Raw genomic sequence first — 18,155 nt, 5'->3', positions numbered from 1 at the left:
AGAGAAAAACAAAGAGTCATATACAAGGGAACCCCCATCAGGCTCTCAGCTGATTTTTTGCAGAAACTTTGCAGGCCAGAAGGGAGTGGCATGATATATTCAAAGTGCTGAAAGGGAAAACCCCACAACCTACGATACTCTACACAGCAAAATTATCATTTAGAATTGAAGGACAGATAAAGAACTTCTCAGACAAGAAACAACTAAGAGGCCATCAATACTAAGCCTACCCTAAAAGAAATGTTAAATGGTCTTTTCTTAGTGGAAAAAAAAGGCTATAACAAAAACAATCTATAGGAAAGAAAAAATCCCACTAATAAAGGCAAATATATAGTAAAGGCTGTGGATCATTCACTTAAATAAGCTAGTACAAAGATTAAAAGGCAAAACATTATAAAATCAACTATAACTACAATAATCAGTAAAGGGATAAACATGAAGATGTGAAATATGACATAAAACCCACAAATTGTGGGGGAGGGAAGTAAAAAATGTAGATCTTTTAGAGTGTGCTTGAACTTAAAGGACTACCTGTTTAAAACATGTAGATACAGTTGTAGGGCAACATATAGGAACCCCATGGTAACCACAAACCAAAAACGAACAATAGATACAAAAAAAAAGTAGAGAGAAAGGAACACAAACATACCACTAAAAAAAATCATCAAATAACAAGGGAAGAAACTAAAAGAAGAACAGAGAAGAGCTACAAAAACAACTGGAAAACAAGTAATAAAATGCCAGTAAGTACATACCTATCAATCATTACTTTAAATGTCAATGGACTAAATGCTCCAATCAAAATACATAGAGTGGCTGAATGGATAAAAAGCAAGACCCATCTTTATGCTGCTTACAAGAGACTCACTTCAGAGCTAAAGACACACATAGACTGAAAGTGAGGGGATGGAAAAAGATATTTCATGCAAGTGAAAATGCTAAGAAAGCAAGTGTAGCAATGTGCATATCAGAAAAAATACTTTAAAAACAAAGTCTATAACAAAAGACAAAGAAGGGCTTTATATAATGAATGTTAAAGGGATCAATACAAGAAGAAGCTATTACACTCTTGTTAACATGTATGCACCCAATATAGGAGCACCTAAATATATAAAGCAAATATTAACAGACATAAAGGGAGAAATTGACAATAATACAATAGTAGTAGGGGACTTTAACACTCCACTTACATAACTGGACAGATCATCTGGACAGAAAATCAATAATGCAACAGTGGTCTTAGATGACATAATAGACCAGTTGGACTTCATCTACAGGACATCCCATCCAAAAACAACAGAATACAAATTTTTCAAGTGCACAAGGAACGTTCTCCAGGATAGATCACATACTAGGCCGCAAAAGAAGTCTCAACAAATTTAAGAGGATACAATTATATCAAGCATTTTTTTCAACCACAACAGCAGAAAACTAGAGATCAGTTAGACGGAAAAAATGGGAAAAGCACAAGCATGTGGAGACTAAACAACATGCTACTGAAAATCCAATGGATCGGGGGGACCTTCAAGATGGCGGAGGAGTAAGACTTGGACATCACCTTCCTCCCCACAAATACATCACAAATACATCTACATGTGGAACAACTCCTACAGAACACCTACTGAACGCTGGCAGAAGACCTCAGACTTCCCAAAAGGCAAGAAACTCCCCACATACCTGAGTAGGGCAAAAGAAAAAAGGAAAAATAGAGACAAAAGAATAGGGACGGGATCTGCACCTCTGGGAGGGAGCTGTGAAGGAGGAAAAGCTTCCACACACTAGGAATCCCCTTCACTGGCAAAGACAGGGGGGTGGGGGGGGGAAGCTTCAGAGCCACAGAGGAAAATGGAGCAACAGGGGTGCAGAGAGCAAAGCGGAGAGATTCCCGCACAGAGGGTTCGTGGCAACCAGCACTCACCAGCCCGAGAGGCTTGTCTGCTCACCCTCCCGGGAGGGTGGGGCTGGAAGCTGAGGCTCGGGCATCGGAGGTCATATCCCAGGGAGAGAACTGGGGTTGGCTGCGTGAACACAGCCTGAAGGGGGCTAGTGCGCCAGAGCTAGCCAGGAGGGAGTCTGGGAAAGAGTCTGGAACTGGCAAGGAGGCAAGAGACCATTGTTTCGGGGTGTGTGAGGAGACGGGATTCAGAGCACCGCCTAAACGAGCTCCAGAGATGGGCGCAAGTTGTGGCTATCAGCGCAGACATAGAGATGGGCAAGAAACGCTAAGGCTGCTACTGCAGCCACCAAGAAGCCTGTGTGCAAGCACAGGTCACTATCCACACCTCCCCTCCCGGGAGCCTGTGCAGCCTGCCACTGTCAGGGTCCCGTGATCCAGGGACAACTTCCCCGGGAGAACACAGGGCGTGCCTCAGGCTGTTGCAATGTCACGTCGGCCTCTGCCACCACAGGCTTGCCCTGCATTCCGTACCCCTCCATCCCCCTGGCCTGAGTGAGCCAGAGCCCCCTAATCAGCTGCTACTTTAACCCCATCCTGGCTGGGCGAAGAACAGATGCCCTCAGGCGACCTACATGCAGAGGCAGGGCCAAATCCACAGCTGAACCCCAGGAGCTGTGCGAACAAAGAAGAGAAAGGGAAATTTCTCCCAGCAGCCTCAGGAGCAGTGGATTAAATCTCCACAATCAACTTGATGTAGCCTGCATCTGTGGAATACATGAATAGACAACGAATCATCCCAAAATTGAGGCAGTGGAATTTGGGAGCAACTGTAGACTTAGGGTTCGCTGTCTGCATCTAATTTGTTTCTGGTTTTATGTTTATTTTAGTTTAGTATTTAGAGCTTATTATCACTGGTAGATTTGTTTATTGATTTGGTTGCTCTCTTCCATTTTTTTTAATATATATATACTTTTTCCCCTTTTTCTCTTTCTGTGAGTGTGTATGTGTATGCTTCTTTGTGTGATTTTGTCTGTATAGCTTTGCTTTTACCATTTATCCTAGGGTTCTGTCTATCCGTTTTTTGTTTGTTTGAGTTTTGGTTTTTTTGTATAGTTTTTAGAACTTGTTATCTTTGGAGGACTGTTTTTTTGGTTTGGTTGCTCTCTTCTTTCTTTTTTTTTATTACTTTTCTATTTTTTTATTTTTAAAATATATTTTTTATTTTTTATTTAAATTATTTTATTTCCTTTTTTCTTTCTTTTTTTTTTTTCCTCCCTTTTCTCCTGAGCCACGTGGCTGACAGGGTCTTCGTGCTCTGGCCGGGTGTCAGGCCTGAGTTTCTGAGGTGGGAGAGCCGAGATCAGGACACTGGTCCACCAGAGACCTCCTGGGCCCAAGTAATATCAAACAGTGAAAGCTCTCCCAGAGGTCTCTATCTCAATGCTAAGACCCAGCTCCACTCAACAAACAGCAAGATACAGTGCTGGACACCCTATGCCAAACAACTAGCAAGACAGGAACACAACCCCACCCATTAGCAGAGAGGCTGCCTAAAATCATAATAAGGTCACAGACACCCCAAAACACACCACCAGACGAAGTCCTGACCACCAGAAAGACAAGATCGAGCTTCATCCACCAGAACACAGGCACTAGTCCCCTCCACCAGGAAGCCTACACAACCCACTGAACAAACCTTACCCACTGTGGGCAGACACCAAGAACAACGGGAACTACGAACCTGCAGCCTGCGAAAAGGAGACCTCAAACACAGCAAGTTAAGCAAAATGAGAAGACAGAGAAATATGCAGCAGATGAAGGAGCAAGGTAAAAACCCACCAGACCAAACAAGTGAAGAGGAAATAGGCAACCTACCTGAAAAAGAATTCAGAATAATGATAGTAAATATGATGCAAAATCTTGGAAATAGAATGGAGACAATACAAGAAGCGTTTAACAAGGACCTAGAAGAACGAAAGAGCAAACAAACAATGATGAACAACACAATAAATGAAATTAAAAATTCTTTAGCAGGAATCAATAGCAGATTAACTGAGGCAGAAGAACGGATAAGTGACTTGAAAGATAAAATAGTGGAAATAACTACCACAGAGCAGAATAAAGAAAAAAGAATGAAAAGAATTGAGGACAGTCTCAGAGACCTCTGGGACAACATTAAACGCACCAACATTCGAATTATAGGGGGTCCCAGAAGAAGAAGAGAAAAAGAAAGGAACTGAGAAAATATTTGAAGAGATTATAGTTGAAAACTTCCCTAATATGGGAAAGGAAATAGTCAATCAAGTCCAGGAAGCACAAAAAGTCCCATACAGAATAAATCCAAGGAGAAGCATGCCAAGACACATATTAATCAAACTATCAGAAATTAAATACAAAGAAAAACATTAAAAGCAGCAAGGGAAAGCAACAAATAACATACAAGGGAATCCCCATAAAATTAACAGCTGATCTTTCAGCAGAAACTCTGCAAGCCAGAAGGGAGTGGCAGGACATATTTAAAGTGATGAAAGGGAAAAACCTACAAACAAGATTACTCTACCCAGCAAGGATCTCATTCACATTCAATGGAGAAAACAAAAGCTTTACAGACAAGCAAAAGCTAAGAGAATTCAGCACCACCAAACCAGCTTTACAACAAATGCTAAAGGAACTTAGCTAGGCAGGAAACACAAGACAAGGAAAAGACCTAAAATAACAAACCCAAAACAATTAAGAAAATGGTAATAGGAACATACATATCAATAACTACCTGAAATATAAATGGATTCAATGCTCCAACCAAAAGACATAGACTGGCTGAATGGATACAAAAACAAAACCCGTATATATGCTGTCTACAAGAGTCCCACTTCAGACCTAGGGACACAAACAGACTGAAAGTGTGGGGTTGGAAAATGATATTCCATGCAAATGGAAATCAAAAGAAAGCTGGAGTAGCAATTCTCATATCAGACAAAATAGACTTTAAAACAAAGACTATTACAAGAGACAAAGAAGGACACTACATAATGATCAAGGGATCAATCCAAGAAGAAGATATAACAATCGTAAATATTTATGCACCCAACACAGGAGCACCTCAATACATAACGCAAATGCTAACAGCCATAAAAGGGGAAATCGACAGTAACAGTCATAGTAGGGGACTTTAACCCCCCACTTTCACCAACAGACAGATGATCCAAAATGAAAATAAATAAGGAAACACAAGCTTTAAATGATACATTAAACAAGATGGACTTAATTGATATTTATAGGACATTCCATCCAAAAACAACAGAATACACTTTCTTCTCAAGTGCTCATGGAACATTCTCCAGGATAGATCATATCTTGGGTCACAAATCAAGCCTTGGTAAATTTAAGAAAATTGAAATCGTACCAAGTATCTTTTCTGACCACAATGCTATGAGACTAGATATCAATTACAGGAAAAAATCTGTGAAAAATACAAACACATGGAAGCTAAACAATACACTACTTAATAACCAAGAGACCACTGAAGAAATCAAAGAGGAGATCAACAAATACCTAGAAACAAATGACAATGAAAACACAAAGACCCAAAACCTACAGGATGCAGCAGAAGCAGTTCTAAGAGGGAAGTTTATAGCAAAACAATCCTACCTCAAGAAACAAGAAACATCTCAAATAAACAACCTAACCTTACACCTAAAGCAATTAAAGAAAGAAGAACAAAAAAACCCCAAAGTTAGCAGAAGGAAAGAAATCATAAAGATCAGATCAGAAATATATGAAAAAAAATGAAGGAAATGATAGCAAAGATCAATAAAACTAAAAGTTGGTTCTTTGAGAAGATAAACAAAATTGATAAACCATTAGCCAGACTCATCAAGAAAAAAAGGGAGAAGACTCAAATCAATAGAATTAGAAATGAAAAAGGAGAAATAACAAGTGACACTACAGAAATACAAAGGATCATGAGCGATTACTACAAGCAACTCTATGCCAATAAAATGGACAACCTGGAATAAACGGACAAATTCTTAGAAAATCACAACCTTCCGAGACTGAACCAGGAAGAAATAGAAAATATAAACAGAGCAATCACAAGCACTGAAATTGAAACTGTGATTAAAAATCTTCCAACAAACAAAGGTCCAGGACTAGATGGCTTCACAGGAGAATTCTATCAGACATTTAGAGAAGAGGTAACACCTATCCTTCTCAAACTCTTGCAAAATATAGCAGAGGGAGGAACACTCCCAAACTCATTCTACGAGGCCACCATCACCCTGATGCCAAAACCAGACAGAGGTGTCACAAAAAAAGAAAACTACAGGGCAATATCAGTGATGAACATAGATGCAAAAATCCTCAACAAAATACTAGCAAACAGAATCCAACAGCACATTAAAAGGATCACACACCATGATCAAGTGGGGTTTATCCCAGGAATGCAAGGATTCTTCAATATACGCAAATCAATCAACGTGATACACCATATTAACAAATTGAAGGAGAAAAACCATATGATCATCTCAATAGATGCAGAAAAAGCTTTCGACAAAATTCAACACCCATTTATGATAAAAGCCCTGCAGAAAGTAGGCATAGAGGGAACTTTCCTCAACATAATAAAGGCCATATATTACAAACCCACAGCCAATATTGTCCTCAATGGTGAAAAACTGAAACCATTTCCTCTAAGATCAGGAACAAGACAAGGTTGCCCACTCTCACCACTATTATTCAACATAGTTTTGGAAGTGTTAGCCACAGCAATCAGAGAAGAAAAAGAGATAAAAGGAATCCAAATCGGAAAAGAAGAAGTAAAGCTGTCACTGTTTGCAGATGACATGATACTATACATAGAGAATCCTAACAATGCTACCAGAAAACTACTAGAGCTAATCAATGAATTTGGTAAAGTAGCAGGATACAAAATTAATGCACAGAAATCTCTTGCATTTCTATACACTAATGACAAAAAATCTGAAAGTGAAATTAAGAAAACACTCCCGTTTACCATTGCAACAAAAAGAATAAAATATCTAGGAATAAACCTACCTAAGGAGACAAAAGACCTGTATGCAGAAAATTATAAGACACTGATGAAAGAAATTAAAGATGATACAAGTAGATGGAGAGATATACCATGTTCTTGGATTGGAAGGATCAACATTGTGAAAATGACTGTACTACCCAAAACAATCTACAGATTCAATGCAATCCCTATCAAACTACCACTGGCATTTTTCACAGAACTAGAACAAAAAATTTCACAATTTATATGGAAACACAAAAGACCCCAAATAGCCAAAGCAATCTTGAGAACGAAAAATGGAGCTGGAGGAATCAGGCTCCCTGACTTCAGACTATATTACAAAGCTACAGTAATCAAGACAGTTTGGTACTGGCACAAAAACAGAAATATAGATCAATGGAACAGGATAGAAAGCCCAGAGATAAACCCACGCACATATGGTCACCTTATCTTTGATAAAGGAGGCAAGCATATACAGTGGAGAAAAGACAGCCTCTTCAATAAGTGGTGCTGGGAAAATTGGACAGATACATGTAAAAGTATGAAATTAGAACACTCCCTGACACCATACACAAAAATAAACTCAAAATGGATTAAAGTCCTAAATGTATGACCTGAAACCTTTCAAGAAGTTCGTCTCCTAGAAGAGAACATAGGTAGAACACTCTTTGATGTCAATTGTAGCAATATTTTCTTGGATCTGTTTCCCAAGGCAAAAGAAATAAAAGCAAAAAATAAACAAATGAGACTTAATTAAACTTAAAAGCTTTTGCACAGCAAAGGAAACCACTGACAAAATGAAAAGACGACCTACTGAATGGGAAAAAGTATTTGCAAATGCTATGACCAGTAAAGGGTTAATATCCAAAATATATAAACAACTCATACAACTCAATATCCAAAAAATACAAACAGCCTGATTTAAAAACGGGCAGAAGACCTGAATAGACATTTTTTTTTAAACATCTTTATTGAAGTATAATTGCTTTACAATGGTGTGTTAGTTTCTGCTTTATAACAAAGTGAATCAGTTATTCATATACATATGTTCCCATATCTCTTCCCTCTTGCATCTCCCTCCCTTCCACCCTCCATATCCCACCCCTCTAGGTGGTCACAAAGCACCGAGCTGATCTCCCTGTGCTATGCGGCTGCTTCCCACTAGCTATCTACTGAATAGACATTTTTATAAAGAAGACATACAGATGGCCAACAGGCACATGAAAAGATGCTCAACATCACTAATCATCAGAGAAATGTAAATCAAAACCACAATGGGATATCACCTCCCACCTGTCTAAATGGCTGTCATCAAAAAGACGACAAATAACAAATGTTAGCGAGGATATGGAGAAAAGGGAACCCTAGTACACTGTTGGTGGTAATGTAAATTGATGCAGCCACTATGGAGAACAGTATGTAGGGTCCTCAGAAAACTAAAACTAGAACTACTATATGATCCAGTAGTTTTACTCCTGGGCATATATCCAAAGAAAAGAAAAACACTAATTCAAAAAGACAAATGCACTCCAATATTCCTAGCAGCATTGTTTACAATAAGCAAGATACGGAAGCTATCTCAGTATATATCAACAGATGAATGGATAAAGAACATGTGAGATATATATATACACACATACACATACATACACATACCCACACAGTGGACTGTTAGCCATAAAAATGAATGAAATTCTGTCATTTGAAACAACGTGGATGGACCTAGAGAATGTTATTCTTAGTAATATATCAGACAGAGAAAGACAAATACTCTATGTTTCCATTTATTCATGGATTCTAAAAAATAAAGCAAATGAATGTATATAACAAAACAGAGACAGACTCACAGATAGAGAGAACAAACTAGTGGTTACCAGTGGGAAGAGGTAAGGGGGGGAGGGGCAAGATGGGGTATGAGGTTAGGAGATAGCAACTACTATGTATAAAATAAATAAGCAACAAGGATATATTGCACAGCAAAAAAAAGAGAGAGAGAGAGAGAAAGAAAGAATGAACAAATTGATTCATTTTTGGCTTCCTACATCAAAACAAAAAATTTGTACTGAGATATTGTCTGTTCCCAGCCTCTATGCAACCCCCACTCCCCCAGCATAGTCTACAGCTGTCACACATATGTGAACTCCATGGGAAAGTAAGAGGCTTTTTTATCTTGTCTGTTACTCTATCCTCAGACCCTAGAATAATGCCTGGCCCATATTAGGAACTGAGTGAATTAATGTGTTTTGGAAAACACGGAGAGTGGTGAAAACTGGGGCATCTAGGGAGTAACTGCCCCATTTCAAGGAGCAGAAACTACTTAGATCTTGCTATCATTGCCTGTGGAAGGAAACCTAGGTTAGCTGATTTTATGCAAAGTCTCCCAATTTTAAAATACTGTTGTCTTAAAAACTTACAAATACTGTACAACGACCAATGTTTAGAGCAGACAGTATATATGTGTGAGTCTCACTTGACTCCAGGTCTCCCATCTTGCACTCAGTTAATATTATTAATAGCAGCTATCATCATTGGGCTCTTAATCTTTGTCAGGCACCGTATCAGTTAGCTTTTGCTGCTTAAAACCATCCCAATGGCTTAAAACAGCTATTTTAAATTTATCTCAAAATTTGGGTTGGCAAGAGATGCTGGGCGCAGCTGGGCATTTCTGGTCTTGGCTGGCTTCCTGACATGTCTACAGTCAACTTTCAGTTGGTTAAATTGTTACGCTGTCAGGGGTTGGCTGGCTGTCCTCTCACGTGTTCAGGGCAACTAGGCCACATGCTTGTCATCCTACAGCAGGCTAGTTCAAACTTGTTTACGTGGCAGCAGCAGTGTTCCAAGAGAGCAAGAGGGCCTCCTGAGGCCGCGGTGAGGAATACTTACATTGCATTCCATTGTCCCAAAGCAAGTCACAAGACCAGCCCAGGCTCAAGGTGTGAAGAGAGAGACTTCATCACTTAATATAAGGAGCTACAAAGTCACATTTACAATGGGGTGTAGGTAGAGAGAAAGGAATAATTGAGGCCATTTTTTGCATAAAGTCTACCACATTTAATTGCTTTACATTGATAATAATCATTTAATCTTTATCACACTCTTGAGAGGCAAGTATTTCTTTTATTTATTTATTTACTTACTTATTTTTGGCTGCGTTGGGTCTTCATTGCTGCGCATGGGCTTTCTTTAGTTGCGGTGAGCGGGAGCTACTCTTCGTTGCGGTGCGCGGGCTTCTCATTGTGGTGGCTTCTCTTGTTGTGGAACACGGGCTCTAGGTGCACGGGCTTCAGTAGTTGTGACACGTGGGCTCAGTAGTTGTAGCGTATGGGCTCTAGAGTGCAGACTCAGTAGTTGTGGCACATGGGCTTAGTTGCTCCACGGCATGTGGTATCTTCCCGGACCAGAGCTCGAACCCATGTCCCCTGCAATGGCAGGCGGATTCTTAACCACTGCACCACCAGGGAAGCCTGAGAGGCAAGTATTTCTTCACCCAGTTTAAAGATGAGAAAACTGAGGCTCAAAATGTTAAGTTGCTTCTCAGGTACTCATAGCTGTATCTTGAAGTGAGATCAAGAGACATGGTAATAATGATTCTTAAAGGGTCCCTGTCCAATTCACTGGAGGCTTAGAGTACTCTACTGTACTCTTCTTCTAATCTACTGCCTTCTTTTTTTTTTTTTAATATTGTTCAACGTGATATTTTTAAAATATTTATTTATTTGGCTGTGTCGGGTCTTAGTTGCAGCATGCGGGATCTTCGTTGCAGCATGTGGGATCTAGTTCCCTGACCAGGGATTGAACCGGGGCCCCTTGCATTGGGAGTATGGAGTCTTAGCCACTGGACCATCAGGGAAGTCCCTCTACTGCCTTCTTAAACCATCTCATACCCCATCCCATTCTCAAGGAGTGGAGTGAGGGTCACCAAGAGGTTGACCCAATAGTGATGGCTGGCCTGCCTGGATCTCAGAAGGTTGTTAGTGTTGGATTCCCTTTTGCTGTGCCTCAGACGTCCGTCAGCCCCTTTCCTTCCTCCACCATTCCCATATCAGGCAGGGACTACCACCCACTGTCTCTTAGTCACCCTCCGGTTCCTGGAGTTCACATGTCAGTGTCCTTGCTTCTGGAATCCTGACTACAGTCCACTGCGCAGATCTAGCTCTAGCTTTCTGTCCCAAACCCTCACCATGCTCCTTCCCTCTGTAGTTAACCAGTAAGTATACAACTCTATCTGAAACACAGTCAAATTGAGCTCTCATGGGAGAGTTTGGGGCACATGCCTAGCAAATACCTCTAAAAGGGGTCTCTTTCTGCTGCCTAGACATTTGGGAAGATATGAAAATCCTGTAAATCTTTTTGAATGAGCACTGTGAAAGCCCTATTCAATCCTCATTCAGAGGCTGGAAATTCTGACTGTTCTCAGAGCGCTACAAGTATATTTGATAGATGCCCAGGGAACTAGTTTCATGAATCCTGGATTGGTGAATGCTAGCCCTGCATATGTTGGAAAAGCATGACTGGCTTGCAAACTGCTGGGGACAAATGCCTTGTTTTTCTTCTGGCTTGGTTTTAAATAGAGAGTAGGAGGTTGGGCGGGGACCAAGGGGGAGTAGAGCGAGAACAGGCATTGTTGTGTAGGGTTTTGGATGCCCCTAAACGAAGTCTGAAACAAAAACCAGAGCCTCATTCAGCAAACAGCTTTTAGGATGAGTCATGGTGAGGGAAGTGAGGCTGGGTGTCCACTCTTTGTACTGCCTGGGATCATGGCAAATATTTAAATGGTTGGGAAAGCAGTGTGAGTGGGAAACAGGTTGAGGCTCAGAGAGAGAGAGGAGTTACAGGCTTCACTAACTTTAAAGGAAGAAAAAAAAGATCTTTTTTGTTCAACATTATTCATTTTAACCAGAGAAATGGCCTTTTTAAATTTTAGAAAGCCCTTAGAGACCCAGGAGTTTGGAAGTTATAAGAAGCCTAAGTTAGACCCTCCAACTCAGTGCTTCTCAGACTTTGCTATCTATTAGAATCACCTGGTAGTAAAAACCCCCAGTGGCCAGGTTGCTCTCTAGACCAACTACCTCAGAATCTATGGTATCGGTAGGTATCAGTATGTTCTAAAGTATCCCCGGTGATTCCAATGTCCCATCTAGGTTTGAGAACTACTGCTCAAAGTGAAACTTGACAAACGGTTACTACGTGATAGGACTCATACCAGGTATAAAAAGCACAAAGGGTGACATGTAGTCAGAATCTTAATGAAAAAGAAAATAAAACCACAAAATGCAACCTGTTCTCCTTCTGACAGTTTGTTCAATTTGATTTAATATTTTAGGCAACTTTCAAATTAAAAATGCTGAGACTGTTTTGTGTTCATGTTACCCTGGGCATGTAATAAAGATGCAGTCACTTCCTTGTTCTGTACTCCTAGACCTAGCTTTGCAGCTTCTGGTTTCAGTATTTAATCCATTAAAACAAAAGAAAAAAAGGAAACAAAAGTTCCCAAACAGCTTCCTATCTTGCTAGTTGGTCTTATCATAAAATATCCCAGTTTTGATGGATTTTGCATTAAAAATACATGGAACATTCCCTTCCAATGTTTTTCTTCACAATTCTGAAATTTTACTTAGAAATAAAGTAAATGATCTGATGAGTTGTTCTGGAAATAACTCCACTATTCAATAGGATTTTGTTGTACAATAACATCTAACAACAAAATAACAACAACAAAAATCTTTGATTTCCTTCAAAAGAAGGCTGCGTGTATGGGGCATGATTCATCTGATGTCAATTTTTTTTTTAATTAATTAATTATTTATTTATTTATTTTATGGCTGTGTTGGGTCTTTGTTTCTGTGCGAGGGCTTTCTCTAGTTGTGGCAAGTGGAGGCCACTCTTCATCGCGGTGCGCGGGCTTCTCACTATCGCGGCCTCTCTTGTTGCGGAGCACAGGCTCCAGACGCGCAGGCTCAGTAGTTGTGGCTCACGGACCTAGTTGCTCCGCGGCATGTGGGATCTTCCCAGACCAGGGCTCGAACCCGTGTCCCCTGCATTGGCAGGCAGATTCTCAACCACTGCGCCACCAGGGAAGTCCTGATGTCAATTTTTTATCCAAATGTACTCTAATCTTAGTAGGGTCTAGGTTAGGCCTGTGAAATAATTCACGGGTAGTTTTACTTTTATTCATATTATACAAACTTAGCTAAAAAGTCTCATTCTTCCTTTGAAGCAAATTTAGAACAAACATCACAACTCGTTGCTATTATTATCATTATCAAAAATGATGGTAATGATCCATTCAGCCTACTCTTGTCCCACCTGAAAAAGAAAATTCTAAATTAACTGGTCAATAAAAAATTGGAGTATGATTCAAATATTGGGTATTGTAGTAGAACCCCTGACTTTATGATAGCAATGCTTCTATATCTATTGTATCTATATCTATCTCATCTCCACTTATATCTTTATATTTTTTTAATGTATATTATATGTGTGCATTTTATAAATTTAATTTTTCTCCTCTACTGGCTTGGAAATTATAATTTTTCTCCATCCCTTAACATTTTAACATGCATTATTAACAAAGACTAAATTTAATATCTCCTTCTGTAGAGTGAACATTTTAATTCCATGCAACTCCTCTCTTCTTACATGTTATTCTCCCCAGTATTTTAGTTCTGTCTTGTTTTTAATTTGCAAGTTAGACATTAATTGGTTTTGTACCATTAAATTTTAATTTATTTCATTTGTTATCAACATTATCAATATAGATGGCTTCCAGCATCCAAGAAAGCAATAAGGGTTCTTGGGGAATATAGCTGTGCTCTGCCGTATGCCTCCCCATCATTTTCTGAACCCCAAAGGGGACTACTTTCAATGCTGCTAGATAATTCTTTTAGTTTCGCCTCCATATTTCTCAATAAATATTGCTAAATATCACTGCTTCTTGATTCTTTGGTTTTAGAGATTGTGTATTGTCTTTCCAGTACAAAAGACAGGATGTTACACCAATATTCAACATTTATGTTACTATGACTACACAAACGCTAATCCATCTAAGGCCAGGTTGCATGCCATGGTCACACTTCCTTTCCTGGAAAAGGTTTTGTTTTCTCTGAAGTTAATAATTTTGTTTGTTTGTTTGTTTTGTGTTTTGTTTTGCTTAGTTTTCAACATACTTAACACAAATTCAAGCCCAAACTTTTCCCTTGTTATATAACCCTCATCTTGATATGCTTAAACTCATTCTAAGATAATCTGGCTGAGCCATTTCCTTGAAGAGTCCTATATGTCCTTATCTTTTGGACTTTTCTTTCAGGCTGGTCAGATTACCTCGAGAAGAAACTTCCAGTACCCTGACTGGAGGGTAGAAGTCTGCTTGTCAGCATTTTGGGTGCTGGGTGGGAGAAGAAAACTGAAGGTCTTAACATTTCGAATGTAAACTTGGCCTTAATACTCCTTTTTCATATAGTACCCTTGTTTTCAAGTCCAGAAACTCTCGGGTTTTACTCTCTCTAAAGTAAAAGAGACCCGCATTCAGAGAGGCAGTTGCCTGGCTGCGTAGTAGGAGGGAGGAGATGTGAGAATTTGTTTTTTAAATAGACCTTCAGCAGATCCTCTTATTTTGAACTCTACATGCCCCTCTGCTTCCAGAGGTAACACTCACCTCCAACTCAGGGTTCTGTGATACAATCAAATTGCTCTAGGCTTAAGATTCAGCTCTCTCAGGCCTGCTAAATTAGTTAATTTAGCTTTCCATCTTCTGTAATTGCTATCTTTCTTCCTTGTTTGCATTGTCCTTATGCATTCATGCCTTAAAAAAATATTTTTTATTTGTTTCAGTGGAGTTTCAGGAGCCTGTAGAAGTAAATGAGAGCGTTGAATTTAGGCAAGATAGGATGTGTTCAAGTTAAGGTTACCATTATTCAGTGATTTTTTTTTTTTAGACCCATATGTCTGCCTGTTTCTTTGCTCACCATTCTTTCTTGAATTCAGTCCTTTCTTTGGGAACATTTTCTTCCTCTTAAAGCGTGTACTTTAGAAGTTTTTTTTAATGAAGGTTTGCTGGTAAACTCAGTTTTTGTCTGAAAAAAATACTTATTTCACCTTTATTCTTGAATAATAATGTGTCATATATTACAATTCTAGGTTGACAGTTATTTTCTCTCAGCATACAGAAGATATTAATCCATTGTTTTTGTTGAGAAATATGTTAGATCTTATTCTATTCTCTTTCAGCATCTGTGCTGAAATCACGATAATTTTTCATATCTCTCTTTTCAGCTGAATCTGTTCTGTTAAACCATCTATTACTGCATTTTGTTTACTTCTGTGACTATAGTTTTTATTACTAGAAGTTCTATTTAGGTTTTTAAAAATCTGTCTGGGAATAGTTTATACTGGGTCATGTTGTTACTTCTATTTTCTTATTCTTTAATCACTTTAAGTATACTTATTTTGTGGCATATAGTCCATAATTCTATCATGTGAATTTTTGGATCATCAAATTCTGACTCTTGTTCCTGGTAGGTTTTCTCCTCCATGTGTTTTCTAACCTTGGATTATGAGCTTATATTTGATTGGTTTTTATTTAAGGGAATCCTGTGAGGAATGGAGTATGACCCTTCTGAAAACATTTGAATTTGCTTCTGCTGAGCAAACTCAGGACCACCTCATAAATTTCTTACATTGATTTGGGGCTTCCTAAAATAAGTAAGCTGTGTAAATTTGAACCCCAAATCTGCAAAAAGCAAGCCTATGATCTTAAGTTCTCAGGGAAGAATGTTTTAAAATTTGTTTTGTTTTTGTATCCAGAGCCCAGGTCAGTTTGTTACTGCAGACAAATTTTTTGTCATCTTCTTTTGCTAGTAGAGTCTTTTTTCTATTTCATGCTTTCTTTGACTCTGTACCACTAAGGAATTATTGAGGAATCAGACCCCAAATCATGCCCCTCAGATGGCCAGAGACAGTTTCCCACCCAAGTTTTCAGCTCTCATTGTATTTTTGTCCCCTGCGGCTTTCCTTACTTTCTTGTGGGCTCAACTATGAATTTAAAATAACGTTCCTCCTGCCTATCAATATGTTTTATATTGGAGGGCTTTTCTTCCCCCCAAGATAGCTGCTCTGCTGCACTGTCAGAAATAGAAGTCATGATATATCTTTAAGACAAGGGAAGACAAGAGAACTGAGGGCAAAGATGGGAAGACATTGAAGTTAGGGGATTGGGTGAGATCCAGAATATAGGTTGTTTAGGAAGGAAGAAAATGATGGATGCTTAGAAAACATCAGATAAACCCAAATTGAGATACTTTCCACAAAATAACTAGGCTATACTCTTTAAAAATATTCAGGTCAAGAAACACAAAGTAAGACTGATGAACTACACCAGAATAAAGGAACTTAGAGACATGATGGCTAAATGGAAGGCATGACACTAGATTGGGATTCTATACTGGAAAAAATAGCTATAAAGGACACTGTTGGAACAATTGATGATATTTGGCTATGGACTGTGGATTAGATAATACTAACATATTAATATTGAATGTCTTGCTTTTGATAACTATAGTGTGGTTATGTAAGAGAAGGTACTTGTTCTTAGAAGGCACACATTGAAGTATGTAGGGGTAAAGGGGTACAGTGTCTCCAACTTACTATTAAATGGTTCAGAAAATAATAATATGCACACACATAACTGTGTATTTTTATATATGGAGAGAGAGAGAGAGAATTATAAAGCAAATGGAGCAAAGTATAAACAATTGTGAATCTGGACAAAGGGTGTATGGGAATTCCTTGTGCTACTCTTGCAACTTTTCTCTAATTTTGAAATTATATCAAAATTTTTAAATGGGGAAGTGCTGAGGAAGCAGTTTAGGGAATGCTTACTTTTAGGAGAAGAGAGAAGGAAATTATATCAAAATTTTTAAATGGGGAAGTGCTGAGGAAGCAGTTTAGGGAACACTTACTTTTAGGAGAAGAGAGAACGAAAATAAGTGAAGGAGGGCAAAGAAGAACAAGTTATTGATGTAGGCGGATAACTAAGTAAGCATAGTTGACCAAAGTCAAGAGGATGTTTCACTTTGTTCAGGACAACGTCTACTCCCCGTGTACCCACACTTGGGTTCACAGATAAATTAGAAAATATTTCAGAACAAAGAGGTTCTTCATGTCTCTGCAAACAAATGATGCATTCACTGTGAATTACCTAAACTAAGTGGTGTTATGATTCATTATTCATTTGGCAAATATGACATCCTCACTTTTTAAATAACTTTTGGTTTTGCCATATTAAATTAATATCTTTGGAGTAGCTATAGTCTGAACAGCAAGATCTGACATTTCTCCTTTCGAAAGCATTGAATAGAACTATACTTTTCACCCAGAATAGTTTGTGATTATTGTGGAAATTTAAAAATTGCATTCTATTAATGAGAATTATCCTTTCCCTTATAAGATTTGGGGTTTTCAAATTTAAGGCATAGTTTCCATATCAAACTTTAGGTTGAGTTATGCTAGATTTGTGAAATATATAATTTAATTTGATGATATCATGCACCAGCTATTTTATATCACGCTGTAGCTATTACTTTAGTATCCTTGTTAAAAAGGCAATGATTTTGCTGAACAATTGGGTGAGAAATGATTGTGCTTTCTTTCTTTAGTACTATAATTAAGATGTTTAAATAACCAGTACTCCCTGCTGTTTTAGAGATGGTAGGAAACGTAGGGGGAGGGAAGACTTGATTAAATTCTGCCTTTGAAGGAAAAATGCCCACTTAGATTAAAAACAATCCTCACAAATAACTTTATTTAAGAATTTTTAAGATATAAATAACCACCATGGTTATATAAGTGCTATATGTTAATTATATATCTGTAAAATGATCATATATATTTAAAGTTAGTTAACTCTTTACCTCAGGTGTTGGCAACCTTTTCGTATAGAGCCATATAGTAAATATTTTTGGCTTTGCAGGCCATGAAGTCTTAGCTGCAACTAGTCAGTTCTGCTTTCGCAGTGTGAAAGCAGCCATAGATATTATGTAAATGAATGGGAGCCGCCATATTCCAAACAACTTTATTTACAAAAACAGGCAGTGGGCTAGATTTGTCCCTTGAGCCATAGATTGCCATTCCCTGCTTTAACTTACTTTAATTTCATGTTGGAATGTGCCAGCCTTATCTTAAGGGAAATTCAGTACATGAAAGGGAATAATTTTTCATTTTGGAGAAAATTTC

This window comes from Eubalaena glacialis, chromosome X (assembly GCF_028564815.1).
Source record: "Eubalaena glacialis isolate mEubGla1 chromosome X, mEubGla1.1.hap2.+ XY, whole genome shotgun sequence".
Lineage (NCBI taxonomy): Eukaryota > Metazoa > Chordata > Mammalia > Artiodactyla > Balaenidae > Eubalaena > Eubalaena glacialis.
Note: the sequence above shows the minus strand (reverse complement) of the source record.